The following is a 12,641-nucleotide window of genomic DNA, read 5'->3' on the forward strand; positions in this document are numbered from 1 at the left end:
CACATGATTATTGCCTATATTATAGTTCCACCTTTATTTTTTTTTGCTTTGTTTTTTGGGGTTTTTTAAAATTAATTTTTATTGGAGTATAGTTGCTTTACAAGTTCCACCTTTATTTAAAGTTCTTCCTTGAACACTCTTCCTCCAGTATCCACATGCTTCCGTCTTGCATCCCCTTCAAGCATTTTCTCAAAAGGCACCTTCTCAAAGACATCCACACTGATCACCCCATTTGAAATCACAACCTGCCATCACCCTGCCATCAACCATCACCCCCACCCTCACCCCAGTGTTCCCAAACTCCTTAGCCTAATTTATTTTTTCATAGATATAATCACCATTTTATCATACTGTATAATTTATTTATCATGCTTATTATTTATTGTCTGTCTCCCTTCACTAGAATTCCAGCAAGGCAGATTGCTTTGCTTTATTTTTTATGGTTGTAATCTCAAGGACCAAGGAGAATGCCTGGTACATAGTAGACACTAAAAATATTTAAGTATACTAAAGACTATATAAAATCACTCTGACTGCTATCTTGGGAAAAGACTACAGGAGATTAAGAGTGGGAGTAGCAATATCCACTAGGAAGTCATTGTAATTATCCATGAAATCAAGGAGGTGCCATTTCAAATGGTGATCAGTGGTCAAAGTCTGAAAACATAAAGACAAAGCCAACAGAATTTACTAAGGGACCAAATGCCTCCAAAGTTTGGGGCCTGAGCAGTCAGCAAAATGGAGCTGCTATTAACTGAATTAGGGAAGATTATGGGAGGATCAGGATTGGGGTGTGGATATCAGAAGCTCAGTTTGGACTATGTAAATAATGCTAAAGTCACATATATTGCAATTCTCCATTGGCATATAGTAGACCAGAAATATTTTCTCTGTTGCTCCATAGAATTTCCAATAGGATCCTTTTATTTTTCCCCATTTTATAATTTAATTTTCTGCTTTCTATTAAAAAAATGACTAGTTGTATCAATTTGTTTTTCTTTTAGAGGCAAGGTTAACTGACTACTAGAATTGGCTAGAATATCAGTAAATGTAAATATATATGTTCATTTGAATTAAATGGCATTGTAAACAACCTCAAATAATCAAAGACATTTATTTGAAACACAGAAATACTGAAAAAATGTCATTTAATGTCACAGGGGAAAAATGCTGGATATTATTGAATAACAATATTACATATAATGGATTTAAAACATTAAGCCAAATGAAGCTGATTCATATTGCAGTGTCGGTAAAATAAGCAATCAAATGTACTCTGTCCTAGTCTTTAGCATCCCAACTAAAGCAGTCCTTTAACTGAAGTTTACTAGTCACCAAACAGTAGGTCTGTTCCAAATTTAAGTATCAAGAAGGAAAGATTTTGCCCACTTTTCCACATGTCTATGTTTATCTTTCTAGGCAGTCTGTCTCTTCAGCTGAGACCACAGAAGCAAATTATTAAATAATTAAATGTTTGACAAGGTAATAATTAAGGATCTCTATGTCATCGAGTATACAAAATGCCTATTCTTGCTTTATTCCCAGTCTCTGAGGAAACACACAACATGATGCTGCGGTTTATTTAAAACAATGAATTTTTTAAAAGCTATACACGCAAGCTGAGTCTATGAAACTACTCTATAGGGCTTTGCCCAGGCTCGGTCCATTGTCAGCATCCTACACGTGTTTTCCTTTTGTACACATGTGCTGCCTGCATGTTGCAATTTGGATTACAATCCAGGTGCCCTCTGCAGTGGTTCCAGATTGGATCCACAGAAAGCACCTTGGATGGTTAAAACTGCACCACAAAGAGACTCAGGGCTTTATCCCTCAGCCCAGGGCTTTGTGGCGGGCCAATCCTGCAGCCTGCCCAGCCTCCCTGCCTGGAGCCCAGTATTCCGCGAATCCCCGCGCTGGCCTCGAGGCCACGCAGGAAACTGGAGGCAGCAGAAGAGCGTGGTCCCCAGGAGCCGGGAAAGCCGGACTGAGCCGTTACCGGTCCGTGCAGTCACGGTGTTCTCTGCGTCCCACCATGATTCTAGGGAAGAAATTGAGTTGCTTATGGACCTTAGGTCTTTGTCTGGTAGCCAGTAAATCGCCTCCCAAAGTCCCCTCCATCACAAATCAGACGTTTATAGACGAGTCCGTGAAAGCTCACAACGAAGCGCGTGGCAGAGTCCAGCCCACCGCAGCCAACATGAAACACATGGTGAGGAAAAACCCTTACTTCTCTGGTTCATCCTAAGGTATCTGGGCGATAAGTGTCATGGACTCATTTGTATGAATTCAGTCTGGACCTTTTGCATGCAGCTAGAAATCACACCTTGGCTGGGCTATCTCCTCCAAGGTAGTGGTAAGAGTGGATGAGAAAGGAAAACTTGGAGCTGTTCCTTGCCTAGACTTAGCTCCCTTTTACGCAGGTTTGCTGAGGCCAGGGGGGTGGCAATCGTTGTGGATACTCTTGGCCTAGTGACTGTCTGTCCCGCACGTAAACAATATGCAATGGTAACACATAGACAACTATAACAAACACTTCTAATCAGAAAGTGGAAGAATGGGAGCTACACAGCAATCATTGGTTCAGAGCAATTCTGAAATCTTTAGGGTAGATATTATGAAGACCTGCTATACTGGGAGTCAGAAAAGTTATTTGATTAGAGGTGATAGGTGTTCCTTTGTCCATTGTTTTCTGTGATCCCTATCTTCTCCCTTAAAAATGTTCTTCCTTATCCCTCATTCTCCTTGGACCAGTCTGAACTGGGCCTTCGGAAATATGCCATCTTTGAGGGCTACACAGCCTTCTCAGACTGCTTTCTGCCCACAGAAGTTTAAGGTCTAAGAGTCATTAAAATATCTTGCATTCATTGCTTTTTCATAACAGGTTTACAGTATCTTTGGGAATACACCTCTCTCCAAAACTCTGAAGGTCTTTCAGCTATATACCTCCAGTCAGTTCCAAGTACCAATACCCATGCTTAAAGTATAGTTTGGAGAAATTTTCAAATCTTTATTTCTTTGTTTTCTTACCCTGGTGCTTTTCTTTTCCATCTTACTGCCAGTTACCTTGAAACATGAATTTTCGGGAAATGGGTACAGTCTTAAACTGTTCCATTTGCTGAGGCAATTTTTAATCAATTAAGAGGATTTCCTTGGAATCACATACTTCATCTTCTCTTTGCCCTGAGGCTTTTAATCACATGAAAGTTTTACAATATTGGTCTCTCAAAGCCTTTTATATAGAAGCAGCTCCTTTTCCATTTCTCCAAAGCCCCACATTTCTTGATTCTCTCTTTCTGCTTCCAAACCGGCCGGTGGTTTAAATACTTTTATAATATCTTCCTGAACCCACACTACAACCTACAAAAACTATTAATTATCTGTTTTCCAACCTCTGCTTAGAGCTTCAAGTTCAATGGACTCATGATCTGCCTCCTGAGTAACAGATCACATTTTTTCAGATATTTTGGCTCTGAGTCACATGGATTGCCATCATTCCTCTGACATAAGTTTCCTCACTGCTCGCCAACTAACTGGTAGTCTCTACCACATAGCTAAGGCAAGCTTGCCACTAACATTTGTGGGCTAGAAGAAGTACAAAAATGGAAGCCCACATATAGTCTCATTGTTGGCTCAGTAGTTAAATTTTTATTTAGTAAAGAATATGTGGTTTCAGGGACTTCATCTAATCTGCTCAGATCTGGATTCGGTCAGGATAATTTTGCTCATTTTCACTGATGTTATTAACTAAATTTCCATTTCTTCTAAAATAATCAAAACTGTCCATTAAAATTATAGCTACAATTGTATAGTTATAACTATAACTACAGGGTTAGGGTTAGGGTTAAAGTTATAATGAATGGTCATCAATTTTAGTATTTTAAATATTTTTTAATTTTTTGGAAAATTTAATTGTCTTCTTAAATATTTTTATAAGTATAAGATTATTTACTATTCTAGTGCTCATATCCATCTATTGGCCAATGTGAAGAACTGATGTCATGCTTCACTTAGGTGACATAAAAAACTACATTTATCCCTACTTAACAGTAATAGAAACTTGTTCCCATTGCAAAATGTCTCCTTATCCCTGAACTGGGAATATGAAGAGAGAAGTGAGGCAACAGATCTTCAGTAGTACTTCTAAACAGTATTATATTATTCATGAATCTACTGCTTTCGTGCTGAAATGAAAGATTTGACAAGTTGAGCTTTTCTCTTAACCTAAGAGCTTCCATGGTTCAAATCTTTCTTGGACTCTGAAGCAGTGTCTGTCTCCAGTGTCATCAGCAACAATATTCACAAGCCTTTTTACCATTCAGATACAGAGGCCTCTTGCTTTAAAAACATGTGGCAAAAGATTCAGACATTCAGTGTTGCGGGTCTCACTGAACCCATGCTAAGGTTATAATGAGGAGAATCTCTCGTTTTAAAATAAAGTGTGTGTGTGTGTGTGTGTAACATGTGATGTCCTATAACGTCTGGACCCAGAGCAGGGGGGGTCCTTCCTACCTAGGTCTCAAGTGGTATGAGCTTGGATTTTTATTATGGCTGCAATGCACTTCCAGCAATAAGTTTTACAAGAGGCTAGGCTGAGCTCTGGTATGAAATAAACCCTGAAATCTCAGTGGCTTAATGAAACAAAGTTTAATTTCATACTTAACACAGGTTGTAGAGAAAATGAGTTAGGATTCAGCCTCTCTGGCTGGGGCACTCTGAGTTTGGAGTGCCCCCAAACTCAGCTAGCTCAGTGACAGGCAGTATAACAAGAGCTCCCAAGGTCATTCATTGGATAATTGCTTTACCAATGTGAAGAATAAGAGGGTATCTACTGATCCTCTTGCTATTCTAATGTAAGAGGTTTAGCATCCTTTTGCTTTCTTTTCATCCCCATTTTTTATTAAATTAATGACTCATTCAGATTGTTCTTCTTCTTAACTGCAAATGTTTGTTATGCTGGTGGTAACTAATTATAATACAAATAAATTTTAAGATAAGTTTTGGTGAGGTTGTGGAGAAATTGGAACCATGGTACACTGTTAGTGGGAATGTAAAATTGTGCTGCAGCTATGGAAAAAAGTATGGAGGTGCCTCAAGAAATTAAAAAATAGAACTATGATATGATCCAGAAATCCCACTTCTGGGTATCTAACCAAAAAAAATTGAAAACTCAGGATCTTGAAGAGATATCTGCACTTCCACGTTCATTGCAGTACTATTTGCATTAGCCAAGATATAGGAACAACCCAAGGGTCCATCAAAAGATGACTGGATAAAGAAAATGTTGTATATACATACAATGGAATATTATTCAGCCTTAAAAAAGAAGGAAATCCTGCCATTTGTGGCAACATGGAAGAATCTGAAGGACATTATGCTAAGTGAAATAAACCAGTCACAGAAGGACAAATACTGTATGATTCCAGTTATTGGAGGTATCTAAAATAGTCAAACTCATAGAAGCAGAGAATACAGTAGTGGTTGCCAGGGGCTTGGAGGTGGAAAAATTGGGGAATTGTTATTCAAAGGGTACAAAGTTTCAGTTACATTAGATGAATAAGTTCTAGAGATCTGCCAAATAGCATGGTACCTATTGTTAACAATAAGGTATGGTGCACTTCAAAATTTGTGAAGAAGGTAGATCTCATTTTTTAGGTGTTTTACCATAAAAACAAACAAAACACAAAGGGAGGGACTTCCCTGGTTGCACAGTGGTTCAGAGTCTGCCTGCCAATGCAGGGGACGTGGGTTCGAGCCCTGGTCCGGGAAGATGCCACATGCCACGGAGCAACTAAGCCAGTGTGCCACAACTACTGAGCCTGGGCTCCAGAGCCTGTGAGCCACAACTACTGAAGCCCACGCGCCTAGAGCCCGTGCTCCGCAAAAAGAGAAGCCACTGCAATGAGAAGCCCGTGCATCGCAACAAAGAGTAGCCCCCGCTCACTGCAACTAGAGAAAGCCCACGTGCAGCAACGAAGACCCAAAGCAGCCAAAAATAAAATAAATAAATTTATTTTAAAAAAAAGAAACACACAAAGGGATACAAGTAAATACTGGGAAGTGTTGATTATGTCTGTTACCTTGATCGTGGTGATGGTATCATGAGTGTTTGCATATGTCCAAACTCATCAAATTGTACACATTTAATATGTACAGTTTTTTTCTATATCAATTATACCTCAATAAATCCATTTTAAAGTATTATTTTTGTCATTTGCATTATTTAGTATATTCCTTTCAGGAATTTTGAATAGTGACTACTATGCTATATATTTTTATTGCTGAACATTTTTTTATCCTCTCTGTGTATAGAATAAATTCTTCAGTAGCATACGATACATCCCAACATCCTCCTGCTCTCAACCCTATGCACAATATAATGTTTCTTGCCACAGCATAAGCAGAAGCATCATGATTATCTGAGCATATCCTTAAAAAGTAGTGTGGGAACTCTCCATCAGATGAAAATATTATAAATATCTTTGTGTTTAGTTTCTATTTTGAAGAATTTCTTGGTAGGCTTTCTTCTTCTTCCTTGTGCAGAGGAACTTGTTATATAGATGTGATTCATAGTATGAGTGTTCGTGATTACAAGAGCTTCTAGAATGTACTTGAATTATTAGTTACTAGGCGTAAGACAAGTGATTAGGCTTTTTAAAGAGATTCATGTCTATAAGTCAAATTCTTCCATTTACAAGTTAAGGCAGAATACTGCTCAATAAAAATTTTCCCTTAGGGCCAGAGACTTAATAGCAATTAAGTTTTAAGTGAAAGCATTGCCAGATCTGAGAGGTCATTAAATTTTTTTCTAGAAAAAGTTTTAATTACATTGTTCAATCAAAACAAATGAGCTATAATTATAGACTCCTTGGGAATTTTAAAATGCAAATATATGTATTTAGTTATACATACATCTAGGGAATTATAATTTGTACATGTGTATGTTTGAACTGGTTTGAAATACATGCTTTGAATAAATATAATTCCTTAGCCATCAGATATTAATTCTTACTTTTTCAAGACCATAGTCTTTACCATTTAGATAGTAATAATTCTAGATCTTAATTAGAATGACAGAATAGTTTTCTTTTGTACCACACTTTGGATAGAGGATGACTTGGTACAAGCTATTTCATGGTAGAACTGTACTTTAATTAATATTTTTTCTTTAAAATATACACCAGATTAAAGCTAATCATTTTTCCCTTTTAAAGCAGAGAAATCTCCCAATGATCCAAGCAAAAGACTAGAATTCTCACAGGCTTAATGGGAGGTAAAGTTTTCTAGAGGCTATAGATATGCTGAGATATCTTGGAAAAGAAATGAATTGCATAAAAACTATAGCTAGGAATATATTAGGTGAAAGGAACTGGCTCGAAAACATTTCTTTGCTGTTGTTGATTTCTTGGTTTGGTTCTGAATTGTATCTGCGAGAAAAAAATGGAGGCTTTGTCTTTGTGGTATTTTACCTGTTTCAAGTTCATATAATTTTGGTGGAGGTTGGTATATCAGAACTCATCACTCAGTCTATTCATTTTTCAGAAGAGTAAATTATGTACCATCCTCTGAAAACTACTGAAGTCTCTCTTGAATACTGAAAACAAAATTTTTGATACGACAATTTTTGCAGTTTGAAAGAAAATTAGTGATTAAAATGTCAAAAGAAGAATATAGGAAATTAACCAATGAGGTTAATACCATGAATTTAAATCTACAATCCTAAAATGGAAACATAATGGCATTTATTTATTTTCATTAAATCAACTTCAGTGTAATTTTTAATCCTCACATTGACAAGGGAGTTAAAAATGCGATCTTTAACATTTTTGGACTTATATTCCCCCATTGTTACACACACACACAAAATCTGAAGTCTTTGTTCCAAAAGATAAAGGAAGCATCTTTGGGAATCAAGTCAATAATCATTATTATCCTTCCCAACCAGTGACCACTGGGATGCCAGTGACATTGTCCTTCCAGGTTTGGACATGCTACTGCTTCCATGGTAGTCCTACGCCACAGAAGTCATGATGAAGGCTGGAAGAACCATATTAGATACCCTACCTTCCGAGTCCAATGTCCTACCGTTCCCTCTGAGATATTTTTGTATGCTCAAGGCTACGATTCTGATACTGGTAGCAGCCTTTATTTTTAGCTGCTCAAGTTTCTGCCATGCCAAAATTCTTGAGTCAAGGAATTACAGGGTATCTATGTATCTACTGGGAATGCCTTCTTTTAGAGTTGTGGAGTTAGGAATGGGAAATACAATGAGCAAAAAACTTTAAAAAATTACCTTCCCAACAAGATGGAGTAGATCCATTTGCCCTATTCTCCCCATTAAGTATAGCTAAAAACCTTGGATATTCTATATAAAACAAATATCAGAAGACTTAAAGTTGGAGAAAAGAAAGCAGACAGATCCGCTAGGACGCCAAGACTCAAGGAATGACACAAGGTGAGTTCCCTGGATTTCCTTTTTGACTCTTGTAAATCCTGGAATGGGTACTAAAGAAGCCTGAAATCCAAAAATGTCAATGGATGACAGAAACAAAAGCCTCAAGAAAAGCCTGCCCTCTCTTGCCAGAGAATAAGGAAAGGGAGAGCCTAGTAAGGCAGAAATGTTTTTTGTTTGTTTTATTTTCTACAGTAACTATCCTCTTCTGGACAAACAACATGCGGAAAAAACAAGCCTCTTATTCTTTTCAACAAAGGCCAAGTGGAGGACTTAGACTATCGTCCTTGCCTGACACTTGTGAAGCACCCCTCCCACCACCTCTCCACCAGTGATGTGTCAGAGGAGAGTGAGGAGACTTCCAGCCCCCACCAAGCAGTAATGAGGTGCCCCTCTCCCTCCCAGCCAGTGTGGGGTCAGAGGAGGCCAAGCATGGAGCATACACTTTCACTACCACCCAGCAGTAATGAAGTGCATGTCACAACAACCCCCCCCAACAGTGTCATTGGAGGCCATATGGGGAAACAGGACTTCCAGCCTCATCTGAGGCAATAGATACCCCTTCCTCTCCTGAGGTGTCAGCAGAGGTCAAGTGGGGAGCTTAGACTTTCATTCCCGCCTGGTCATAACAAGGTACCCCTTTCTCTCCCCATGAGATGATGTCAGCAGAAGCAAAGGGGGAGCCTGGATGTCCATCTCCTTCCAGTGGTAACAAGATAACCCTCCCCACAGCAGGGTTAATAAAAGTGAGTAGGGAGGGCTTCCCTGGTGGCGCAGTGGTTGAGAGTCTGCCTACCAATGCAGGGGACACGGGTTCGAGCCCTGGTCTGGGAGGATCCCACATGCCACGGAGCAACTGGGCCCGTGAGCCACAATTACTGAGCCTGCGCGTCTGGATCCTGTGCTCCGCAACAGGAGAGGCCGCGATAGTGAGAAGCCCGCGCACCGCGATGAGGAGTGGCCCCCGCTCGCTGCAACTAGAGGGGGCCCTTGCACAGAAACGAAGACCCAACACAGCCATAAGTAAATAAATAAATAAATTTAAAAAATTAAAAAAAAAAAAAAGTGAGTAGGGATCCTGGACTTTTGCCCACCAACCAGTGATAAATAGGACTGCCCCCGACTGGAGCAGTGTCAGTGAAGACCTGCTAAAACTGGAAGATTGACTAAGATCTAGAATCTCATAATATAAAACTCAAAATGTCAAGGATACAATTTAAAAAATCAGTCATATACCAAGAACTAGGAAAATCTCGATGTGAATGAGAAAAGACAACAGATGCCAACACCCAAATGGCACAGATGTTAGGATTATCTGACAAGGATTTAAAAGTAGACATCATAAAAAGAATATATACATACATACATATATATAACTTTGCTGTACACCTGAAACATTGTAAATCAACTATACTTTAATTAAAAAAAGATATCAAAAAAAAAATCATAAAAATGCTTCAAGGAGCTATTATAAAAATGCTTAAGAGGAATGAAAAAAAATAAAGTCTTAGCTAGGAAATGAAAGTTACACATTCAAATGGAAATTTTAGAACTAAAAATAGACAAACCAAAATTAAAAATTCACTGGATGGGCAATGAAAATGGGAAAGGAAAAGACCAGTGAACTTGAAAATAGAACAGTAGGAATTACCTAATCTGAACAACAGAGAGAAAATGGACTGAAAAAAAAAAATGAACAGAACATCAGGGATCTATGAGACAATAACAAAATATAATATCTAATATTCATGTCATTGGAGTCCCAGAAGGAATTGAGAAAGATGGGGAGGACCAGAAAAAACATTCTAAGAAATAGTGGCTGAGAACTTCCAAAATTTGGATAAAGATATAAACAATTCTGAGTAAAGACCAAATATGATAAGCCCAAAGAAATTCATTCCAAGATACATCATAATCAAACTTCAGAGACCCTAAGACAAAAAAAGCTTAAAAGTAGCTGGAGAGAAACAATACATTACAGATAGGAGAACAACAATTTCAGTGTCTTCAAATTTCTCAACCAAATCCAAGGATGCCAGAGAAAGTGGCACAACATTTTCAACTTTAATTTCAATTTCAAAAAAGAGTCAAGAATACTACATAGAGAAAATATACTTTAGGAATGAAGATTGAAATTAACACATTCTCAGATTCAGAAAAACTAAGATGATTTGTCATAATCAGACGCACTCTAAAAGAATACCTAAAGAAAGATCTTAAAATAGTAAGATAATGATAAATCAAGGATTCCTGGAACATTAGGAATGAAGAAAACTCAAGGCAAAGAGTAAAACTATGAGTAAATGTAACAAACTATTCCCTTATCTTTTCTAAATTATGTTTGAGAGTTAAAGCAAAAATTATAACATTGGTTATGGTGATATTGTTTATATTATATTGGTTATGGAACATATATGGTTCTTGATATAGAAGAAAGATTTAAGACAATTGTATTATTGGTGGAGTGAGTGGCAAAGGGACCTAAATGGAAGTAATATTTCTACACTTCATTCAAACTGGTAAAATGGTGACACCAATAGTTTGTCATAAGTTACATTTATATATTATGTAATACCTATAGCAACCACTAAAACATCTATATAAAGATAGATACTTAGATAGCCTCATCCAGCAGAGGGCAGACAGCAGAAGCAAGAAAAACTATAATCCTGCAGCCTATGGAACAAAAACCACATTCACAGAAAGATAGACAAGATGAAAAGGCAGAGGGCTGTGTACCAGATGAAGGAACAAGGTAAAACCCCAGAAAAACAACTAAACGAAATGGAGATAGGCAATCTTCCAGAAAAAGAATTCAGAATAATGAAAGTGAAGATGATCCAGGACCTCGGAAAAAGAATGGAGGCAAACATCGAGAGGATGCAAGAAATGTTTTACAAAGATCTAGAAGAATGAAAGAACAAACAAACAGAGATGAACAATACAATAACTGAAATGAAAAATACACTAGAAGGAATCAGTAGCAGAATAATTGAGGCAGAAGAACGGATAAGTGACCTGGAAGACAGAATAGTGGAATTCACTGCTGTGGAACAGAATGAAGAAAAAAGAATGAAAAGAAATGAAGAGAGCCTGAGAGACCTCTTGGACAACATTAAACGCAACAACATTCGCATGATAGGGGTCCCAGAAGGAGGAGAGAGAGAGAAAGGACCCAAGAAAATATTTGAAGAGATTATAGTCAAAAACCTCCCTAAAATGGGAAAGCAAATAGCCACCCAAGTCCAGGAAGCACAGAGAGTCCCATACAGGACAAACCCAAGGAGAAACACGTCAAGACACATAGTAATCAAATTGGCAAAAATTAAAGACAAAGAAAAATTATTGAAAGCAGCAAGGGAAAAATAACAGGTAACATACAAGGGAACTCCTGTAAGATTAACAGCTGATTTCTCAGCAGAAACTCTACAAGCCAGAAGGGAGTGGCATGATATACTTAAAGTGATGAAAGGGAAGATCGTACAACCAAGATTACTCTACCCGGCAAGGATCTCATTCAGATTCGATGGAGAAATCAAAAGCTTTACAGACAAGCAAAAGCTAAGAGAATTCAGCACCACCAAACCAGCTCTACAACAAATGCTAAAGGAATTTCTCTAAGTGGGAAACACAAGAGAAGAAAAGGACCTACAAAAACAAACCCAAAACAATTAAGAAAATGGTCATAGGAACATACATATCAATAATTACCTTAAACGTGAATGGATTAAATGCTCCAACCAAAAGACAGGCTTGCTGAATGGATACAAAAACAAGACCAATATATATGCTGTCTACAAGAGACCCACTTCAGACCTAGGGACACATACAGACTGAAAGTGAGGGGATGGAAAAAGATATTCCATGCAAATGGAAATCAAAAGAAAGCTGGAGTAGCAATACTCATATCAGATACAATAGACTTTAAAATAAAGAATGTTACAAGAGACAAGGAAGGACACTACGTAATGATCAAGGGATCAATCCAAGACGAAGATATAACAATTATAAATATATATGCACCCAACATAGGAGCACCTCGGTACATAAGGCAACTGCTAACAGCTATAAAAGAGGAAATCGACAGTAACACAATACTAGTGGGGGACTTTAACACCTCACTTACACCAATGGGCAGATCATCCAAACAGAAAATTAAAAAGGAAACACAAGCTTTAAATGACACAATAGA

Source organism: Balaenoptera borealis (genome assembly GCF_965194805.1).
Source record: "Balaenoptera borealis genome assembly, chromosome: 13".
NCBI classification, from domain to species: Eukaryota; Metazoa; Chordata; class Mammalia; order Artiodactyla; family Balaenopteridae; genus Balaenoptera; species Balaenoptera borealis.